The 22,627-nt window shown below is 42.7% G+C and overlaps 1 long non-coding RNA gene across 1 annotated transcript in view; it reads right to left on the reverse strand.

The window, feature by feature from the left end:
- The window catches only part of LOC309699313, a 68,167-nt gene extending 46,081 nt beyond the window's left edge, over positions 1-22,086 (reverse strand). The window contains exon 1 of the long non-coding RNA XR_014274302.1: positions 21,507-22,086. This is a non-coding gene — a long non-coding RNA (uncharacterized lncRNA). The remainder of the gene's footprint in view (positions 1-21,506) is intronic.
- Positions 22,087-22,627: the final 541 nt, after the last annotated feature.

Raw genomic sequence — 22,627 nt, forward strand, 5'->3', positions numbered from 1 at the left:
AGAGAGAGAGAGAAGAACACCATAGTGCAACGTATTTTGTTACACGTATCAAGCACTATAGCCAGGTACCTGCCAGTGAGTCTCTTATCCTGTAGGTCGATTGCAGATGGTAGTCTTTGTTTTGCTGCGCATCCTTGGTGACACACGAAGTAGTTCTCCACCTGCACCAGGTCCAGCTTAGAGTTTCCCTGGTGGAGCTGGATGGAGTCTGGTGATCTATGAGAGACTCACTTGAAAAGCAGCATGCCCAGCTAGCCCAGTGGCACAGACTCACAAGATGGAAAGAAGCAGGGACAGCTGGTTAGCAGCGATCACTACTGGTGTCTCTCTCAGGGACTAATGAGAAAACGAAAACATACCTGAACAGCCTGCCAAAGTAAAATGTGTAAGAGAAGCCCTGTTATAAAAGTAAATCAGAACTGCCAGTACCTTGCAGTTAAAGAACATGACAGTTCTTTTTCCTTCCATCAAACCTTGTGCAGCTTATAAATCCAATACGCACTGTGTTGTTAGGGTAGGCGGTTAAAAAGGTTAGTGAAAGATGACTTTACACTACAAACAAAACCTAGCCTACATGTTTTATGTAAAAATGTACTTTAACCAACTTTAAAATGTATTTTTTAAATAATTAAAGTGAAATATTGTCAGGGTCCCTGTGCCTACCCGGTCGGCTCAGTACGGCTACATATGTTTTGTATTCCTTTTTTTATTTTTTTCCTGCTCTCTCCTTTCCCCTCTTTCCCTCCTCCCTCTGCCTGGGCGGAGCTTACCTGCGGGCTCCTGCCCTTGGCCCACGCACCTGTGGCTCATCACGAGTGATCCAGCTCCTTTATAAGACGGCAGCCCTGTGTTTCTCGTCGCTGGACCGTTGCCGACCCTCGTCAGTGTAACCCCAGCTCAATGACTTCAGAAGTGTTTCATAGCGATTTACCTAACTACCCATTCGTGTCTCTGTGTACAGATTCCCTGGACCTACCCCTGTGTTACCCGAGTGAGTGGAGTGTGAGGAGGAGTGGACGGAGAGTGTGCGTGTCTTTCCCGTTCGTGTGTGGACCCCCGGAGCCCGGCTTTCCCCTCACTTTTGTAAATAATCACCTGGTGCATCATAATAAAGACTCTTGTGCTTTCAAGACCTAGAGCCTGCGCGTGAGTCCGTTCAGTCCCGTTGTGACAAATATGAAACAAAGCCTTGATGGTATTCAAGGACAGTAGCTTACTGTAGATCAAGTGTTTTAGGAAAAGGATTGAAAGTATCTTCTGTCTGAGTGAGGCTAATGATGGATGCAAATCGCCTGGTTTGTGATGCTGAAACAAACTCTAGCCAGCAAACAACTGCAAAATCTTCACAAAGCCTGTGCAAGCTTTTAAGATGGCTAATGATGAGGATCTTTCATAGCTGATTTCTCATCTGCCGATTTGTTGGGTGGAGTAAAACAATTTTATTTCCAGGCGGTGGACCTAATCCTGTTCACAGTAAAAATGAGAGGCTGTCAACCAGATGTCTATTCTCCTCAGCTGCAGTGAGCTGCGAGTGCCCACGAGGCACCTGACAAGCCATCTTTACCATAAGCCTCCACCAAGAGACTGAAAGAGAAAGACAGAGACCTGGTCGATTGCCACACCTGGGGTGAACATCAATCATCATATATCCGTGCCCTGAAAGTTCGGTATGTGAATTAGACAGAACAGTGCTACACTGACATCAGGCCTAGTGAGTAATTTCAAAGAGTTTTTTTGATATTTAAAATCAAACAAGGAAACAAAAAAAACAATGCTGTGAACAAAAACATTAGGATTTTTTAGGAGTAATCACTCACTTATACAAACACACAGATATGCAGCACATAAGTGTTGTTCTTTTTACACATCTATTTTTACACAGTCATGACTGCTGGAAATGATGACTAATGGTTTAGAGAAGTAGATCAATATGAGCAAAGTTCACTCGGAAAAAAATTAAGACATCATCCGACTGTCAAAGCTGTATACACAGCAAGGACTTTACCTTTATAGGCAATATTACTGTTGTGGAAGTTTTCCATTAAATAAAGCCTGCAGACGAGCGGTGAGCGGTAGCTAACATTCTTTAATCAAAACACAAAGAACAGACAAACCACGCTTGTGGAGAGCGTGCATGACCGCGGGGCAGACGGCCAGCAGAGTCTCTCGAGCCTAACATGGCTCTCAGTTAAATGCCTTCTTGAGGAACAAAAGGCAGTACACAGCTGTTTCACACCTTAAGGTTCACACTCCCTTGCTACCTTCCCAGAGTCCTCAAAGAGACAAAAGATTCTTCCTGTGAAGTTGTCTGCTTCCCCCCAACTTCCTTACTAGACCCCCACCATTTGTCTTACTGTATGAGTGTGAGACATGTTAAAATCCAGTGACACCAAGGCAATAAAATAATGTGATTAATACATAAGTAAAAGAAATTCCTATACAATCACACAGACATTTAACTGAATCCAATACCTGACAATGGATGGATGGATTATTATTATTAGTAGTAGTAGTCACTTCAAATGTTTCCTAAATATGGGATTAAAGTATTTCTTAATCTAGAATAGAATAGAATAGAATAGAATAGAATAGCCTTTATTGCCATTGTACAGAGTACAACGAAATCGGAGTGCCACTCCTTTGGTGCAAGATTCAATAATAAATATAAATGTAAAATATAAAAAGTACAATAAAACAATCGCAAGTACTATCTAATCTCATAATAAATACATTTTGATTATATAGGCAGCAACCCGGCTTAGCCACAACTTGGCTTGGGCATTTTATGAAAGTACATGCATAAGGTGGAGAAAGCACACTGCTCCACCCTTCTATACATGGAAAGTGGGAGGCAGATACATCATCATGACCCAATGCAGAACAAAGCAGGCAAACTGGGTGTGTTGATGTGTTAGCATACCAGGTTTGCTGGTACGCCAGCTGAGCTTGACCTGCCTGAATAGAACAGACGTTCTTAAAGCATTATTATATGCTTTAAATGGGAAAATGTCATGTTATGTCAAGCATAAGCAAATCTCATTAATCCACAGTCTGGGCAGATTTGTTTTTTTTTTAAATGTCAATCATATGACACTGTGAATTTCAATAATTGTAGAATTTATAGCAAGGCTGTTGTATTGTTGGGTTTATTTAAGAAACTGTTGACGTAAGCAAACTTGTCAACGGCACAACATTAGTCCTCAGCAAAAGAATGATGATATTCAATTTCCCACTTGGCATTTAAAAAAAAAAAAGCCCTCAGCGCACATCTGGATTAACGATCATTAAAGGACGAGGTGCCACAGGAAACACGCTTTTGCATAGAAGAACTGCAAACATATTCCATCACCTTGTGCTCTTCTCCCTTTAAACCACAAATCTGATTGCTGTGTTTCATTCAATTTAGTTTGCCATTTGTTGCTAATTAATTTAAATTTCTCAGCTACCAAAAGATCAAAACAAAGCAGATTGCTAAGATCAGGTGATTTCTGTTTATCAACACTATTAAAACGCAATCTGAGTGCTGAGTGGGGTGACTTATGCTTCAAATTACACCGAATTCTTTTAAACAAAAATAATCCTTTCATTACTTAGCTGAATTCATTATTATAAATATGAACTGATGACATGAATAACTATTGAATAGATACAGTCCCAATGCATCTGTTCTAACTGTACCTGCTCTCCTAATCATGAAAGGTTCTTTTTATTTCTATTACTTTTTTGTTCATGTTAAAAGTAATGGGAAATACTAGTGAGGGTACATGCAGGGTTAGAGTATGAAATGTACCTCCTCTTACACTATATTCCCAAAAGTATTTGGCCATCTGTCTTCACACGCATATGAATTTGAGTGACATTCTTAATCTATAGGGTTTAATATGATGTCAGCCCACCCTTTGTAGCTATAAGAGTATGGAACGCCAGGACTGCCATAATGAATTAATTAAATACACCATTAAATAATTAATTAAATGTGGCAATAATTAATTAAAATTGGAATTAATTAATTAAATAAATAGTTATGATATATGTAATTAATTAATTATTGACACATTTAATTAATTATTTATGTATTTCACGTTTTAATTAATTATTGACACATTTAATTAATTAATTATTGACATATTTAATTAATTATTTATGTATTTCACATTTTAATTAATTATTGACACATTTAATTAATTATTGACACATTTAATTAATTATTTAATGATATATTTATTTATTTCATTTTGGCAGTCCTGACGCCTGGCTCTCATCATGAAATAATTTTATCTGTCAGCCTCACCCATCAAACTCAGGGGGCGGGGTTAACGCTGATCGAGTCAAAACCATTGCTTTGGCCTGGTGGCCATTGTTTCTAGCACACAACAACCGGCATGTGGAAGCTAACAGAACTGAGCTTTGAAAAACCCTGTTTGTGTGTTACCAAATACCGTTTTAATATTTTTTTAGCCGAGAATGTAGTGGTTTAATCTTCATGTGTCTGGTCGGTTTGTCAAGATACAGCCTCTTTGCAAAAGTGTTTCGATGATTTCGGAGATGTCGTCCCAGTCTCACGGCAAAGCGTGGGATAGACCCGCTCGCCTCGCAAGCAATCCCACCGACAAAGCGCAGGCCCCGGTACACAGCTGTAGTAACCCCCGCTGACTTCTTTTACTGAGGTTATATTTATCGGTGTTTTATTTCCTGATGTTCTTATGTGTCCTACGTGTTTCAGTCGCCAATTCTGAATTATAACTAACATTAAAAACATGTTTAAGGAGGAGAGAGAGCAAATAAATCTGTTTAACATCTGATCTTTGGGTTTTTGTTCAGTAATCAGCGTGACCTGTGTATAAACACATAAAAGAGATAACGTTGGTGTTTCCGTCATGTAGTAACTGCTGGCTTTAACTGTACAAAGGTTGTTCGACACTATGAAACACATACAGACTTCATGATGTTCGGCTAATATTTTTATTGTGAATATTAATCATGCTGACCTCGCTCTGTACACCACGCAGCGAGGTCAGCATATCCACGATATCCTCAGCTCCATGAGTTAACACAAAGTTTCCCAGCTGACTATCTAACTGCCAACTATTCCAGAGACGTGAAAATATACAGCATAAAGAAAAGTGTAAGAGACTCAGCAGCAGATTAGAATAACAGTTTGTGGCGTGAATAAGACACGGCGGGACCACGGAGCAACGTTCAGAGTCATCTTTATTTACATCTCACCACACCACAACACCCCCAAACCCCTCAGTCCCCGTGTTTTTAACTAGGCGGGCGTGATTAAGGATGCCGTGCAGGTGCGTCCGCCCTCCCTGCACGGCACCGCAGACCACGCCCCACCACATACCCCCATCGCCCGATTGAGGCCGGGGAGCCATCCGGCCGAACCTACTCCCCCACCGCCAGTGGGAGAGGGAATCAGCCCGGACAGCTGGCACCCCCAGGCCCCGGCCAAGCGACGGGGAGGTGCGAGTTCAGGCGGCCGCCCGCGAATCCAGCGGCGCAGGCAAAGCTGGTTCGGAAGTCGGACACGTGACAGGTGCACCCGGCGCGGCCGGCACAAGCGTGAGCCCCAGCTCACAGGTGGCTGGGCAGAGGTGTGGCGTGTACAGGCCTCTGGTGGTGGTGAGGCCGGTCTGGCGAGCACGGCGATCTCAAGCGTGGCGCCCGCCTCGCTCGCCAGTTCCACTCGAGCAAGCTCCCCTGGCACTGGGACCTCCAGCTCCTTGCGCGGCCCCTCCGTCACCGCTGTCGCTCCCTGCTGGAGCAGCCCATAGCGCGACTCCTCCGTCACTACTGCTCCCTCCGCCGCCACTCCCGGCTCGAGCAGCCCCTCGTGCAGCTCCTCTTTCTCCAACCGGCGCAGACCCTCGCGCACCTCGTCTGCCGCCTCCGGTTGGAGCGGCTCATCCACCACTCCCGGCAGGAGCAGCCCTTCACCTGGCTGTTCCCCCTCCTCCGGCAGGCGCAGATCCCCGCGCGCCTCGTCTGCCACCTCCGGCTGCTGAGGTGCCTCACGCGGCTCCTCCACCGCTTCACTGTCCTCGGGACACACCTGTGGGGGTGGCGCCCAGGCCCAGAGCAGCGCCGCCAGCTCCCCAATCCTTTCCAGGTGCCGCTCGGACTGGTCCTGCAGCTCTTCCTGCTGGCGACGCACCTCCGCCGCCTGCTCCCGCTGGGCGGCCGCCATTTCGGCCACCCTCTGGGCCAGCTCCTCCATTCCCTGGCTCCGATATGGACCCGCCGTGCTGCCTCCTGGGTTTCGGCACCAATGTGGCGTGAATAAGACACGGCGGGACCACGGAGCAACGTTCAGAGTCATCTTTATTTACATCTCACCACACCACAACACCCCCAAACCCCTCAGTCCCCGTGTTTTTAACTAGGCGGGCGTGATTAAGGATGCCGTGCAGGTGCGTCCGCCCTCCCTGCACGGCACCGCAGACCACGCCCCACCACACAGTTATACATTTAATAAATCACCAAATGAATCCAAGAAACGAGCAAACCTGTTCCGACAATTTGAATTTGTATTCCCTCAGCTGCAGACTCGCTGCTGTTTAAATGTTTGAAAAGGAAGATTAGATATAAACAAACGTCAAACATAGACTCAGTCTGCCTTCACATTTGATATGAGGCCAGCACGTATAGTGGCCTCAGCAGGCTATTACTGAAATACACGTGCTATATCATAAACTATGATATAAACAGGGAGGTCCTATTAACATGTTTAGTTTTAAAGGACACCTTCCTGCCTTTAGTCTCATTCATGAGCAGTATTCGTTTTCTTCTAACATCCAGAAGTCTGCACAATGTGTTTCATAGTTTGTAACAAGCCTTTGACAGGTAAACATAACATGACCGAAAAAGCAAGCAAAAAAAAAAAAAAAAAAAAAAAAAAAAAAGAGAGAGAGAGAGAGAGAGAGAGAGAGTGTTGACATAAGAAGAGAAAATTCTCTCAATTATGGAGACAGGCAAATGGTTCATTTATGTTTGATGTGTGTTTATTCCTCCCTAAATATCGTCGGTGAAGTTTGCCATGCACGTCAGATTTTCCTGCGCATTTTTATACCTCTGCCAACAGAGAGAGAAAAAAAATCACATTCTAACAGACAGCTGGTGCTTAGAATACAGTTGAATAACTATTAAAAAACAGATGATATTTAGATGATAGTTCAGTCTAACACATGTGCCAGTGAACCATTAAACGTCTGTGAAACTATGCAGTTATGAAACGTAACTTTAACCTCAGCCAAACCGATTTGCTCAGTTGTAAATAAAACAGCGAAGTAAACGTGACCCGACAGACAGAACCTGAGTGAATGAAGTCCAGCGTTTAACCACTGAGAGCTAAAACTCAGCTGAGGTTTGAAAGCTGTGTGCTGGTGATTGGACATCAGCCGCTGATAAAGCTGGCTCGCCTATAAAGTGCTCTGTAAGGAAACAAGCTCCAGCAGCTCTGCGCTCGGGGAAAACACTATATTTACTTATCTTGTGCAGTTAAACTGTGACTATCACCAGGTAACTAGGCGTGTTTCTTGAATTAGCAGCAGGTGTTAAACAGCTGACAGATGAGGAGGAGGATGCATGCAGGTAAACTGAGGGTCTGCTGAGCTGATCGCTGGTTTCGTGAGAAAAATGTCAGCTCGTTCTTTATGTTACAGAAGCACAGAGACACAAGACCAGGCGGAAAGAGACGATCGTTCGGTGAAAATGAGAATCTGCGAATGCAACATGTGGAACACGGAGAGTGGAATATGTAAACAAACCGGTTAATGTACCCCCTCGGTGCGCTCTGCATGCTAACTGTTAGCAGAGCTAGTGAAATCTCTGAAAACATCTGAGCACTTTTGCAAACATGTTCTATGTTGACAACCTGACCAGACATACGGCGCGACATTCGCGGCTAAAACACTGTTAAAAGTGTAGCTGGTGACAGAAAAACGGCCTGTGATTTGATCTGCATTCTGGGATAACTGGCTGCCCCAAGTCTACACAAGCAATCGATTATCTAGGATCGACCTGTTTTGACTTACTTTGCACGGCAACCAATCAAATGTTAGAGAAGCTGCATGGGCAGCGTTAACCCCGCCCCCTGAGTTTGATGGGTGAGGCTGACAGATAAAATTATTTCATGACGAGAGCCAGGCGTCAGGACTGCCAAAATGAAATAAATAAATATATCATTAAATAATTAATTAAATGTGTCAATAATTAATTAAATGTGTCAATAATTAATTAAAATGTGAAATACATAAATAATTAATTAAATGTGTCAATAATTAATTAATTAAATGTGTCAATAATTAATTAAAATGTGAAATACATAAATAATTAATTAAATGTGTCAATATTTAATTAATTACATGTGTCATAACTATTTATTTAATTAATTAATTCCAATTTTAATTAATTATTGCCACATTTAATTAATTATTTAATGGTGTATTTAATTAATTCATTATGGCAGTCCTGGCGTTCCATATAAGAGCTTCAACTCCACTGAGAAGGCATTCCACAAGGTTTAGGAGTGGGTTTATCAGAATTTTTGACCATTCTTCCAGAAGCACATTTGTGAGGTCAGACACTGATGTTGTATGAGAAAGCTGTCTCCCAAAGCTGTTCTACCGGGTTGAGGTCGGGACTCTGTGCAGGCCAGTCAACTTCTTCCACATCAAACTTGCTCATCCAACTCCTGAAAAGCAACCCCACTCCATAATCTCCTCTCCACAAAATTTTAGACTTGGCACAATGCAGCCAGACAAGTACTGTTCTCGTAGCCACTGCCTAACCCAAACTGATCTATCAGATTTCCAGGCAGACAAGTGCAACTCTTCTCTCCTAGAGTCCAGTGTTGGTATGGCTTACATCATTGCATCTCAAAATTTGCAGTGCACTGATGAAGCTCTTTGTGCACTGTTCTTGAGCTAATCTAAAGGCCTCATGAAGTTTGGGGGTCTGTAACTATTCGCTGAAGAAAATCGAACACTGCGCACTGAGTGTCTCAGCATCAGCCAACCCCACTCTGTGATTTTACATGGCCTACCACGTTGTAGCTGAGTTGCTCTCTTTCCAAAATTCTTCCATTTTGTTATAATACCACTAACAAGTGTGAAATATTTAGTAGTGAAGAAGTTTAACAACCGGACTTGTGGCATCCTATCAAGGTAATACACTGGAATTCACTGAGCTCCTTAGAGCGACCTAGTCTTTCACTGGTGTTTGTAGCAGCAGTCTGTATTGTTAGCTAATTGATTTTACACACCTGAGTGTAACCCTGGAGAGTTAAGGGTTTTAGTGTGTTATGAGTGATGTTAGTATTTTGAGTTCACTGTTAAGTTTTATTAAGTTAAATTATTTTGTTGAGAATTAATAAAATAGAAGATGTCTATAATGTCCTGATGGTCCTTGAAGTATACAGGGGGAAGAAAAGTCCGTTTTTTTCCAAGTGAAAAGCGTGGTTGTTTTTATTCAGTCGGATTGTACGGTGGAAATAAACTATCTGGAAATTGTTGTTAACCAGAAAGGAGTTTGTTACTGCTCGGATTCTTCTGGGTGAGTTAATTTGTTGTGAACAAGAATATTGTGAGTTTAAGCCACTAACGATGACATGCTAGCGGCTATCGCGGCTATTGCTATTAGCCATGTGGCTGTACATGTGTGATTGTGAGGATTAAACTGTATGTTAGAGTTTGTTAGCTTCCTATGACGATGCATGTAAAGATTGTAAGTCATATGTATGCTGTAGATGTTGATATGTTCCTATATCAATCCTTAATTGCGTTCATTGTGAGGTGAATACAGTTTAAAGAAAATGGGGTTATGTTTCTTTGTAGTTGTGCTACAACGCTTCACCATCGCCATTTTGAAGCTCCAGGAGAGCCCATTTTATTGGTTACTTTGGTAAGAAGTTATCATTGTCTATGTTTTGGAATATTCTGTCGTTCTTTCTGTATACTGGAAAGGTAAAATACAAATTTGTTAGTATGTATGAACGAAACATAAGAAAGGATATATGTCTAAATGACTGAATATAGATTTTTGAATGTTATTCTGACTGTGTTATACAGGTCAGGTTTTTTTACTTGGGAGTACAGTTCAGTGATGATCCAGTCCAAAGATGGCGAGCCACCCCTCCAGGACCCTTGAGATGATTGCTTTAAGAAGAGAACTAAATTCTTTGGACGAACTGTGAACTGTACAAACTCTACTTAAGTGGTAGGACAGGTTTACACGTCATTCCTCCTTTGCACATCCTGCAAAGAGAATCCTCATTGCTGGACTCACACTTAAGGGTGTCGGCTGACACGAGAGAGAGACTGAGTCAAATCCCCCCGGGGTTGTGTGTGTTTTGTTTATTATTTTCCATGACTTGGGCCCAATTTTTCCTTTCATGTACTGTTATCGTTTTCATTGTATGTATGTAAGATTCTTTAATTGTCAATACAAATTGATCAAACCAAGTTCTCAGAGCGTTTCATTAGTCATCCACTCTGCTCCAGTAGTCGAACCTCAGCTATTGGCCCAACACACAGGTAACCATTTAAATCTGTATCCCAAGTGTTGAAAGGGGTGTTACAGAAAATTGGCGAGCCAGCCAGAAGCAGGTGGCAGACTATTGACGCTTTGTTTTCATTTTTTCTCCTTTTTGGGCAAAAATTCTTATCTCCAGTCATTATAACAGTAATTTGCCAAATTGGTGACATGGAAGTAGTGACACGTGAGCTGGTAAAGATCCCTAACTCTGTCATGGTTGAAGGGTTAACCTGGACTGAGGTGGACAATGAGGTACAGAGCTATCTAGAGACTCATGGTTCTATTAACCGTGTCCTGCGTATAGATGAACCAAACTCAGAGTTCCATAACAATGCAATTGTTGAGTTCACTTTTGGTACCGCGCTGCAAACGCTTGCTCCTTTGTTTCCATTTAAATACAAAAGCCCTACTCGGCCTGATGTGACTTTCCACGTCTGTGCGCTTGCTAGTGTCTATACCCCTGTGGTTAGCAATAGTGCTACTGAGAGTTACATGTCTGAGTTGCAAAACATTGCTAAGTTAACAGGGAAGTCATTTCAGCTTCTTTTGCAAGATGAACTAACTAAGTTGAGCTCTACAATTGCAGCCACAGTAGAAAATGCCCCTGTGGACAGGAGTCAACATGAGGGAAGTCAGGCACCTAATTTCAGCTCGGCATCATTACCGCAAGGTGCAATGCAATCTAGAATTGCTCCTGATACCACTATTCAGGGTGCTGCACTACGCTCAGCTCCAGAGATACAAAACCTGACCAAAGAGCAACATCCGAGAATACAACCAGTGATGGTGAGTTCATGCCCAGATCTAAGCCCCAGTGATCTCAACCCCCCTGAGATACAAAAGGTCGTTGTGGAGCATATTGTGCGAAATGAGGAGGCACCGCCACACCATTATGCTGCCTCACGCCTTCGAGTCTTTTCAGGCCGATTGCCGCGGCCAAATAATGAAACGGATTACGAGACCTGGCGCTCTAGTGTGGAACTTCTTTTAACAGACCCAGCATTGTCTGATTTAAGTCGCTCCAGGAAGATTGTTGACAGCTTGTTGCCCCCTGCTTCAGATTTCATTAGGCATCTTGATTCACAAGCTTTACCTTCTGCATATTTGCAGCTTCTTGACTCAGCTTATGGTGCTGTGGAGGATGGAGATGAGCTGTTTGCTAAGTTTATGGGTACTCTGCAGAATGCTGGTGAGAAACCATCAAACTACCTTCACAGACTCCAAGTTGTGCTTAACACCGCTACAAGGAGAGGAGGGGCCTCTGCTGATGAGTTTGATAGGCAGTTGTTGAAGCAGTTTTGTAGAGGCTGCTGGGATGACTCCTTAATAGCAGAGCTCCAGCTTGAACAAAAAATTAAAAACCCTCCTAGTTTTGCTGAATTATTGCTCCTGTTGCGTACTGAGGAAGACAAGCATGCTAACAAGGCAGTACGTATGAAAAAGCACCTTGGTACTTCCAGACAACAGCCAGCCCCACCCAAACAGCATGTTTGGTCTCAACTGAAAACTGCCTGTGTTTGCTCTGAGTCTAAGGCTGTAGCAGAAACCAATCTCCTGAAGAAACAAGTTATTGAGTTACAGGCTCAAATGGCTCAGTTAACCCCCCACAGGAAAAGCAGGGGTAACAACGCAAACTCAAATGCAAAGGTGACTGTGCAGACCAATCCTGCTCCTGAGCAGCCCTTGACAGTGCCTGTTCCAGAGCACCAGCCACCTCCCAGGCCACGCCCGTGGTACTGCTTTCGGTGTGGAGAGGATGGCCATGTAGCCTTGAGATGCAGTAATGAGGCTAACCCCGTGCTAGTAGCAGCAAAAAGGAAGCAATTTCAAAGAAAACGGCAGGAGTGGGAGACACAGAATGGCTCTGTGGACCCACACCATTTAAACTGACAGCAACTCCTGTTGTGGGACAGACAGGAGTTCAGTCTAACACTAGTCCCTCTACCTCCAAGCAAAAAGGCAAAAGACAGACAAAAGGTCAGCCATGTGGGCTGCCACAGAGGTTAGTTGGAAGCAAATGCACTGCTGAAGTGTGTGTTGCAGAGAAAAGAGTAAACTGTCTTTTAGACTCTGGATCTCAAGTTACAACGATCCCATGGTCCTTCTATGAAAGCAATCTGAAGGACCAAGAAATTAAATCATTAGATGATTTGTTGGAGGTTGAAGGAGCTAATGGACAGCAAGTTCCATATTTTGGCTATGTGGAGATAGATATCACTTTTCCCAAAGAGTTTGTAGGAGAGGAGATTGAGATTCCTACTTTAGCCCTTGTGGTTCCAAACATGAGAGAAAAGGCCCAAGAGCAAATTCTCATTGGCACCAATACACTAGACGTGTTGTACTCAAGTGTTGCTACTCACATGAATGAATTTGGCCTACCTGTCCAGTATGGCTACCGAGCAGTCCTCAAAGCCTTGGAGCTTAGGCACAGACAGCAACCAAATGGCAAGCTGGGCCAAGTAAAACTGTCTGGGGGGAAATCTGAGACGATTCCTGCTGGACGGACTGTTGCTTTAGAAGGGGTAGCCCTTGTTGGGAGCTCCTTTAATGAAAAGTGGGCCTTGGTAGAGCAACCAACCACACCCTCCTTGCCTGGTGGCCTACTGGTAGCGAATTGTTTAGTCACATTGCCTAAGAAAAGGGCGAGCACATTGGCAGTGATAGTCAAAAATGAAACCGCCCATGATGTAACGATCACACCAAAAACAGTGATTGCTGAACTCAGTGCTGTTCAACAAATAGTAGCACATAAGTCTGACACAAATGTACCTGACTCTGTCAAAGACAAGAACAATTCTAGTCCAGATTTACAGTTTGACTTTGGAGATTCTCCTTTGTCAGCTGACTGGAAGGAAAGAGTAACACAAACATTGAAGTCAATGCCAGAAGTGTTTGCTCACCATGACCTCGACTTTGGTCATGTAGGTCAGGTCAAGCATCACATCAGACTTCACGACCAGACACCTTTTAAGCAGAGAGCCCGGCCAATACACCCACAGGATGTTGATGCCGTGAGGAAACATTTAAGGGAGCTGTTGGATGCAGGCGTGATTCGCGAATCTGAGTCTCCTTTTGCGTCCCCTATTGTGGTGGTCCGGAAGCGTGATGACTCCATCCGTCTCTGCATCGATTACCGCAAATTGAACTCACAGACAATCAAGGACGCCTATGCCCTTCCCAATCTTGAAGAGGCTTTTTCAGCTCTCACAGGCTCAAAGTGGTTTTCGGTTTTAGACTTGAAATCCGGCTACTACCAAATTGAAATGGAGGAGGCCGATAAGGAGAAGACAGCGTTCGTGTGTCCCTTGGGATTTTATGAATTTAATAGAATGCCTCAAGGAGTCACAAATGCCCCCAGCACCTTCCAGCGCTGCATGGAGCGTTGCATGGGTGATCTGAACCTGAAAGAGGTGTTAGTTTTTATTGATGACCTTATCATTTTTTCAGACACAGTTGAAGAGCACGAGAGGCGCCTTCTGCATGTTCTGAATCGCCTGAAGGAATATGGTCTCAAACTTTCACCAGGGAAGTGTAAGTTCTTTCAGTCTTCTGTCCGATATCTAGGCCATATTGTTTCTCAGAACGGAGTTGAGACTGATCCAGAGAAAACTAGTGCCCTGAAAACCTGGCCAAAGCCATCTAACCTAAAAGAACTGAGGTCCTTCCTTGGGTTCAGCGGTTACTATCGCAGGTTTATTCAGGATTTCTCCAGAATTGTGAAGCCGCTGAATGAGCTAACAGCCGGATATCCTCCAACCTGTAAGAACAAGGAAAGAAAGGCCAATGTCAAGTACCGCAATCCTAAAGAACCATTTGGTGAGCGCTGGACTGCTTCTTGTCAACAGGCTTTTGACACCATAATCGAGAGGCTCACTTCAGCACCTGTCTTGGGTTTTGCTAATCCTAAACTTCCCTACCTGCTCCACACAGATGCGAGTACGACTGGGTTAGGTGCAGCCTTATACCAAGAGCAAGATGGTGAGCTTAAGGCTATAGCATTTGCAAGCAGAGGGTTGTCTAGAAGTGAAGCTAAGTATCCAGCACATAAGTTGGAGTTCCTAGCCCTTAAGTGGGCTGTCACAGAAAAGTTTAGTGACTACCTTTATGGGGCTAGTTTCACTGTGGTCACCGATAGCAACCCCCTTACATATATTCTAACCTCTGCCAAGCTTGACGCGACTAGTTATAGATGGCTGTCTGCTCTCTCCACCTACTCATTCAAGCTGCAGTATAGGGCTGGAAAACAGAATGTGGACGCAGATGCATTATCACGAAGGCCACATGGTGGACTCATAGATGATCATATCTCAGTGAAAGAGAAGGAAAGGATCTGTAAGTTCACTGCCAACCATCTATCAGAAACGGAAACTTCAGAGGTCATTCAACCAGAGGTGATCAAAGCCATCTGTGAGCGGCATGACATCTATTTTGCTGGTGAAGGTTCTGAGTGCTCTGATCACTCAGTTGCTTTGGTTGAGTCCATAGCACTCAGTCCTGAAGCCCTGCCACCTTGCTTCCAAGGGAATGACAGTCATGGGCTGCCAGTTATCCCCTTTTTCTCATTTGCTGAAATCTTAGAGAAACAGCAAGCAGACGCAAGCATCAGAGAAATAATTACTCAGTTGGAAAGTGGTGAGACACCTCCACCTCAGGTGAGAAAGGAGCTCCCTGAGTATGGACTCTTGTTGAGAGAATGGAACCGGCTAGAGCTCAAAAATGGAGTCTTGTTTCGCAAGAGACAGGGAGTGATGGGAGTGACTCATCAACTTGTCTTACCAAGAGAACTGAGAGGCATGGTACTTGAAAGTCTTCACGACGACATGGGCCATCTTGGTGTTGAACGCACCCTTGATCTAGTGAGAGCTAGATTTTATTGGCCTAAAATGTCCTCAGTGGTTGAAGAAAAGATTAAGACTTGTGATCGCTGCGTAAAAAGAAAAACGCCACCAGAGAGAGCAGCCCCAATGGTTTCAATAGCGACCACCAGACCATTGGAATTAGTCTGCATGGACTTTCTGAGTGTGGAACCAGATCAAAGTAATACCAAGGACATATTAGTAATAACGGATCATTTTACTAAGTATGCCCTCGCAATACCAACGCCAAACCAAAAGGCGACTACCGTGGCTAAGTGTCTGTGGGAACATTTTATATCACATTATGGGTTCCCTGAAAAACTCCATAGTGATCAGGGCCCCGATTTTGAGTCCCGTACCATTAAGGAGCTGTGTGAAATGGCAGGAATCCGGAAGACACGGACAACCCCGTACCATCCAAGGGGTAACCCTGTTGAGCGTTTTAACAGAACGCTGCTGCAGATGCTAGGCACTCTAAATAATAAGGACAAGTCACGTTGGAGGGACTATGTTAAGCCTCTTGTGCATGCATACAACTGCACAAAGCATGAAGCCACAGGGTTTGCACCTTATGAGCTTATGTTCGGGAGACAACCAAGACTCCCTGTGGACTTAGCTTTTGGGCTTCCTGTTGATCCTCTGCCATTGTCTCATTCACAGTATGTGCAAGGCCTGAAGAACCGCCTGAAAGAGAGTTATGAGCTTTCAAGCAGAAATGCTAAGAAATCTGCAGATCGTAACAAAACTAGGTTCGACCAGAGAGTTACAGGGTCTAGCCTTGAACCAGGGGATCGAGTGCTAGTTCGAAATGTGAGACTGAGGGGAAAGCACAAGCTAGCAGACAAATGGGAGGCAGATGTGTATATAGTTGTGTCACATGCTAATGACCTTCCCGTGTATACAGTGCGGCCTGAGGCTGGAAATGGTCCTTTGCGCACTTTACACAGGGACCTCCTGTTGCCCTGTGGGTTTCTGCCCGTAAGTGCTCCTGAAACCCCAGTACCGCCAACAGTGCGAAGGCCAAGAACCCGTCAAAACCCAGGTCATGTAAACGAATGCTTTGATGATGTCATGTCAGACGAAGAAGAAGTGTATCCTTCAAGGGTTGTACTTTTGGATCCAGCTGCCTCCACCCTAATGCCCAAGGTTGACCACGTTTCATCCAACATTCCACCAGAGCAGCACGTTACTGACAATGTGATCCCTCTTAGCAGAGTGGTCGTTCCCGGAGCAGTTTCAGATGAAATTGAGGTGGAAATTCCCATAGAAGCAGGGGAGGAGCCCCCAGCCACAAGCTCACCTCAGGTCAGCTTTCTTGACCTTGAAGAGCCAGGAAGAACGGGAGGTGATGAAAGTGAATCTTCTGGGAAGGATAGTGAGATTTCAGTGCCCCTCATTTCACCTGTTGGGGAATCTCAGCTGCTTGACATTGAAGGTACACAAGATGTTCCTGAAACTGATGACATAGCTAATTTAACCCACATAAAAGAGCCATCAGAGGGGTTAGATGAGGCTGTCAGATGTTCGAACAGGCAGCGAAGTCGACCAAAGAGACTCCATTATGCTGAACTTGGAAACCCTTTAATAGAGGTGGTTCAGTCACTTTTTCACGGTCTGGGTGCTGCTATAATAAGGTCAATGGATGCTGCAGAACCGTTATGGTACAATCAAACCACCATCCCTCCTGTCGACCCAGTAACAACACAGCCGCAGAGAAGGTGCACGGGGACGTGCCACCCTTCAGTGGGGGAGGGTGTAACCCTGGAGAGTTACTAAGGGTTTTAGTGTGTTATGAGTGATGTTAGTATTTTGAGTTCACTCTTAAGTTTTATTAAGTTAAATTATTTTGTTGAGAATTAATAAAATAGAAGATGTCTATAATGTCCTGATGGTCCTTGAAGTATACAGGGGGAAGTACCGCCTCCTGCCGTTCACTGCGTAGCAGTTAGGGATATCAGGAGAGAGGGAGAGGAAGAAAAGTCCGTTTTTTTCCAAGTGAAAAGCGTGGTTGTTTTTATTCAGTCGGATTGTACGGTGGAAATAAACTATCTGGAAATTGTTGTTAACCAGAAAGGAGTTTGTTACTGCTCGGATTCTTCTGGGTGAGTTAATTTGTTGTGAACAAGAATATTGTGAGTTTAAGCCACTAACGATGACATGCTAGCGGCTATCGCGGCTATTGCTATTAGCCATGTGGCTGTACATGTGTGATTGTGAGGATTAAACTGTATGTTAGAGTTTGTTAGCTTCCTATGACGATGCATGTAAAGATTGTAAGTCATATGTATGCTGTAGATGTTGATATGTTCCTATATCAATCCTTAATTGCGTTCATTGTGAGGTGAATACAGTTTAAAGAAAATGGGGTTATGTTTCTTTGTAGTTGTGCTACAACGCTTCACCATCGCCATTTTGAAGCTCCAGGAGAGCCCATTTTATTGGTTACTTTGGTAAGAAGTTATCATTGTCTATGTTTTGGAATATTCTGTCGTTCTTTCTGTATACTGGAAAGGTAAAATACAAATTTGTTAGTATGTATGAACGAAACATAAGAAAGGATATATGTCTAAATGACTGAATATAGATTTTTGAATGTTATTCTGACTGTGTTATACAGGTCAGGTTTTTTTACTTGGGAGTACAGTTCAGTGATGATCCAGTCCAAAGATGGCGAGCCACCCCTCCAGGACCCTTGAGATGATTGCTTTAAGAAGAGAACTAAATTCTTTGGACGAACTTTGAACTGTACAAACTCTACTTAAGTGGTAGGACAGATTTACACGTCATTCCTCCTTTGCACATCCTGCAAAGAGAATCCTCATTGCTGGACTCACACTTAAGGGTGTCGGCTGACACGAGAGAGAGACTGAGTCAAATCCCCCCGGGGTTGTGTGTGTTTTGTTTATTATTTTCCATGACTTGGGCCCAATTTTTCCTTTCATGTACTGTTATCGTTTTCATTGTATGTATGTAAGATTCTTTAATTGTCAATACAAATTGATCAAACCAAGTTCTCAGAGCGTTTCATTAGTCATCCACTCTGCTCCAGTAGTCGAACCTCAGCTATTGGCCCAACACACAGGTAACCATTTAAATCTGTATCCCAAGTGTTGAAAGGGGTGTTACATGAGGCCTGTAGAAGTGATTGAAATGGCTGGATTCAAAGATTTGGCTTGGTGAGTGAACACATTTTTTTTAAATTCATAAATACAGTATGCAAACAGCTGTAAAGTGGCCAATTGACAATTCAATAAGGAGAGATCATTTAAAAGAACTAAACATCATTTACTGAATCTGTCAATTAGACTTCAATGCCACATAGCAGAGCAGAATCCAGGACATGAAACAGAGGCAGACTGGCTTGCAAAAAGCATGCAAGGATATGATTGGTATAGAGTGATGATGACAGATTTGAGTTTGACAGTGTGGGACAGCATAAGTGATGTAAAAAACAGATTGGCAGCCTAAACACCAAGAAATGTAGCCAGATGAGTAAATACAAATCTTCCTTGTTGAACACATACGCTTCTTTAGTTTGCGTCCTTAGTGATCCCTGTAGTATGTAAAATCATATTTGACTGTTAAATCAAATTGACTTGAATAAAAATGGATGGTATGCAAGGAGAACAGAGCTGAATGAAAACTATAGTAGATGCCAATATTTTTCTTTGAAAGAATACTATCTAGATACATAAGAAACCTACACAGAAAAAGTGTTGTTTCTCCATTGTATTTGTGTCTTAAAACATCTTCACGTGTTCCTACAGATAGTACGCTTTTGTTTGTGCTGTGAAGTCTTTTTTGTTTTTTTCACAAAGGTTGTATTATATGAGGAAGTCAACATTTGCAAACTTAACTTGAGATGAGAGTTACTAAGCAACCACCAGCCATTGGTACTGGCATAATAAATGCAGATGCTAGTCATTTCCTATACACTACTCACCTACAACAGCACAGCCATCTGACTAAAACTGTAGTTATTGTGTTACCAAAAGTGCTCTGACTGCATGCATACAGGAGATTTTCAGGTATCTAGCAGCTAATCTTTTGTGTCTTGTACTTTATTGATGGTGTGGGGGGTCTGTGTGTGTCTGGCGTGTTCTGGCACATCCTGTGGATGCTCAATCAGTTTGGGATGTGGGGGGTTTGGAGTCTGGCTCAACACCTTGTAATAATCTTTGAACTGCTTCTGAACAATGTGTCATGTTACAGAGTATGGACCAGTCACATGGATGGTAGGTAGCAAAGTAACATCCACATGAATTCCAAAACCCAAGTTTCCAAGCAGAACGCTGCAATATAACAAGATGCAGTTTACTTACAGTACACCACCTGTCTAAAGCTTAAAACCACTTTAACACCAGATGACCTGTTTCTGGCTATTTCTATTCATAATGTTGAAGCAGATATTCCATGAAGAGTCCATATATATTAGATGTTTTAAAGTTTAAATTCAGCTCCCTTGTGCCTTCAGCTGTCTGACATTTATTTCTTCATTTCATTCTTTATGTTGTATCTCTGGCTTTTCCTTCTTAAGATTATAATTGATAATGTATATGCTGACCAGAGCAAGACCAGAGGAACAATAGTTAGAACCAGTAACCTTCCAATGTACACATGGGTATGCATAAAATGTGAACAATCTACTGTAAATCATATCCAAGACATAACAGTAGTAGCCTCTTTCCCTTGACTGAAGGCTTTTCCATTTGAATTCAGTTATTCATAGGTTCAACTAGTGTGCATTCAAATTGCCAGCAAAGCAGGATGATAATTAAGTAATGAAATCCACCTGGGGTGGAAAAAAGAACCTGCTTTGTCAGTGGCTTATACGTGAGAATAGGCAGATGGTAAGTAAGTAAGGTGAACTGGATTTATAATACAAATTCAGTGGGTTTTACAAAATGAGGGCTTCTGGGTGTCAAATATTGTCACGATCCTGGGTCTTAGGACCCAGTGTTTTGAGTTTTAGTTCATCTTAATGTGTTTAGTATGTTAAGCTCATTAGGTCTCCTATGTTCATTTGCTTATTAGTTCCACCTTGTGTTTCCAACCCATGTTAAGTCTCCCCTGCTCTTCATGTGTTTCATGTCTGTGTCTTACCTTGTCAAGTTCTGGTTGTCATGTCTGCGTCTCATTATGTTTCTTATTTTATTTGGAAGAGATCCTGTGCTTTTATATCATGGTTTATGTTTTGAGTCCTTTGATGTACTGTTTCTTGTTTCCCTGGATCTCAGTTATGGTTATCTTAGGTTTAGCTTTTTGGCTTTGTTATATGGCTTCCCTGTGTTCCATGTTATGTCCACTGTGATGTTTTGTACCATGTTTCAGGTTCCTATGTTCTGTCTCCCCAGTTGCTGTTAAGTTTGCGTGTTTTAGAATTCAGTCAGTGTGTTTCCTGTTTTACTTTGTAGGTCCATGCCTCATGTGAGTGTTTCTAGTTTTGCGTCTCTGTCTCGTCCAGCCTGATTACTCCCAGCTGTGCTCCCCTTCTGTGTCTCATTCCCTCGTTATCCCTCTGTGTATTTAAGCCTTGTGTTTCTCTTTGTCAGTGTCGTAGTCTCCCTCATAGCTGTGTGATTTTTCTCTGTGGCTTCTCGTGCTTTAGTCTCTCCAGTTTAAGTTTAGTACTGTTTTTGTGTTTCACTTTAGGGCTGCTCAATTAATCGAATTTTAATCACGATTACGATCTGGGCTTTCAACGATCATTAAAAATGACTGAGCCGATTATTAGCCCCTCCCTCGTTTATCCGCGACACCTTAAAGGCCGGTCTGTGAAAATATTGTCGGGCATAAACCGGTCCGTGGTGCAAAAAAGGTTGGAGACCACTGATTAAGAGGACCCGAGGGAAGCTCGGAAAGCTAAGCAGAAGTTATTTGGAGAGGAGAGTGACTGCCGTTGGTTGAAAAGAGAGGTAAAAAAAAAAAAAAAAACTTCAGTGGTGTTGCACACTATTTTATATTTTTTTAAAGTCATTGTTAACCCTTTAAAGCCGGTCAGAGCAGCACGCTCCGTTTTGTGTAACTATTTTTAAATCCCTGTAGAACCTGGACCGTGTAAGCTAGCGCAATAATTTGTTTTGCATATGAAACCAGAGGAGTTGTACTTACATCTCATACCATCAGCTTGTCCTCGGTCACGGTTTCCTTCCACATATAGCTTTGCAAAAATTGCATAAAAAGCTCTTGCAGGAACAAAAACATAATATTCCAGAAACACGCTTCGCTGATCCGATCAGCTGTTCGTAACACTTCCCACAGTGAAACAGGCGTCAGCGCGAACTATCACATGTCCGCCATTTCCTGGCCGAAACCGGAAGTGACGTCGTTTTCGCGGAAATGTAGTTTTTTTTTTTTTACTTGTAGGCCTTAAAGGCCTATACTGGTCATGTTTGACTTTTCTGAATAGTTTCTGGGATGCTTAGAACTCGAATTGCACAGCTGGAAATAGTTTATTTTGATGCACCTGCTGTTTTCTTTGAAAATTTGCATCATAGGATTGTTTTTTTGTTTTTCCTGCAGTATATAAAAATTGGTGTATCTCCAAAATAAAACTATGAACACACTCAAAATAAGTTTCCTGTTGTTGTAAACCATTTTTTGCAACTTTTTTGTATTTAAAGTTTTGAGGGATAAACCTCTTAAATTTCTCCAAGTAGAAATATATGTAAAAAAACAAACAAACGATTTTCAATTTTTTTTTGTAGTTTATTGCACTTTTTTGCAATTAATGTAGTTACTATGGACTTAATGCATACATATTATTAAAATATGGGCTATAACAGTTGTATAGCAACTTGAAATGCTCCCATAAATGGCACTACAACATGTAAAAAAATAATATAAGCTCTGGCGGACTTGGTTCTATAGTAGGTCTTAAAGGGTTAAATAAATATCGTCAAATAATCGCGATCTCAATTTCAGTGAAAATAATCGTGATTATCATTTTTGCCATAATCGAGCAGCCCTATTTCACTTTATGCCAGCATTAAAGCTGTGTTTTTGAGTTTACGTTTCGTCTCCGTGAGTTTGCGTTTGGGTCCTCTCCTGCCTGCCACACAGCCGAATCATGACAAATATAGTCAGTTTTCTTCATATAATTTGCAAAAATAAATGAGAGAGAGACAGAAAAAGAGTTTAGACCCACTGATTGCAACTGATCAGTCCTAAATTCATTCTGCAGAAAAAAGTCAATGAATCCAAACTTAAGATAACACAAATTATGTTCAGCA

Source organism: Aulonocara stuartgranti, assembly GCF_965226115.1.
Source record: "Aulonocara stuartgranti genome assembly, chromosome: 22".
Classification (NCBI taxonomy): Eukaryota; Metazoa; Chordata; class Actinopteri; order Cichliformes; family Cichlidae; genus Aulonocara; species Aulonocara stuartgranti.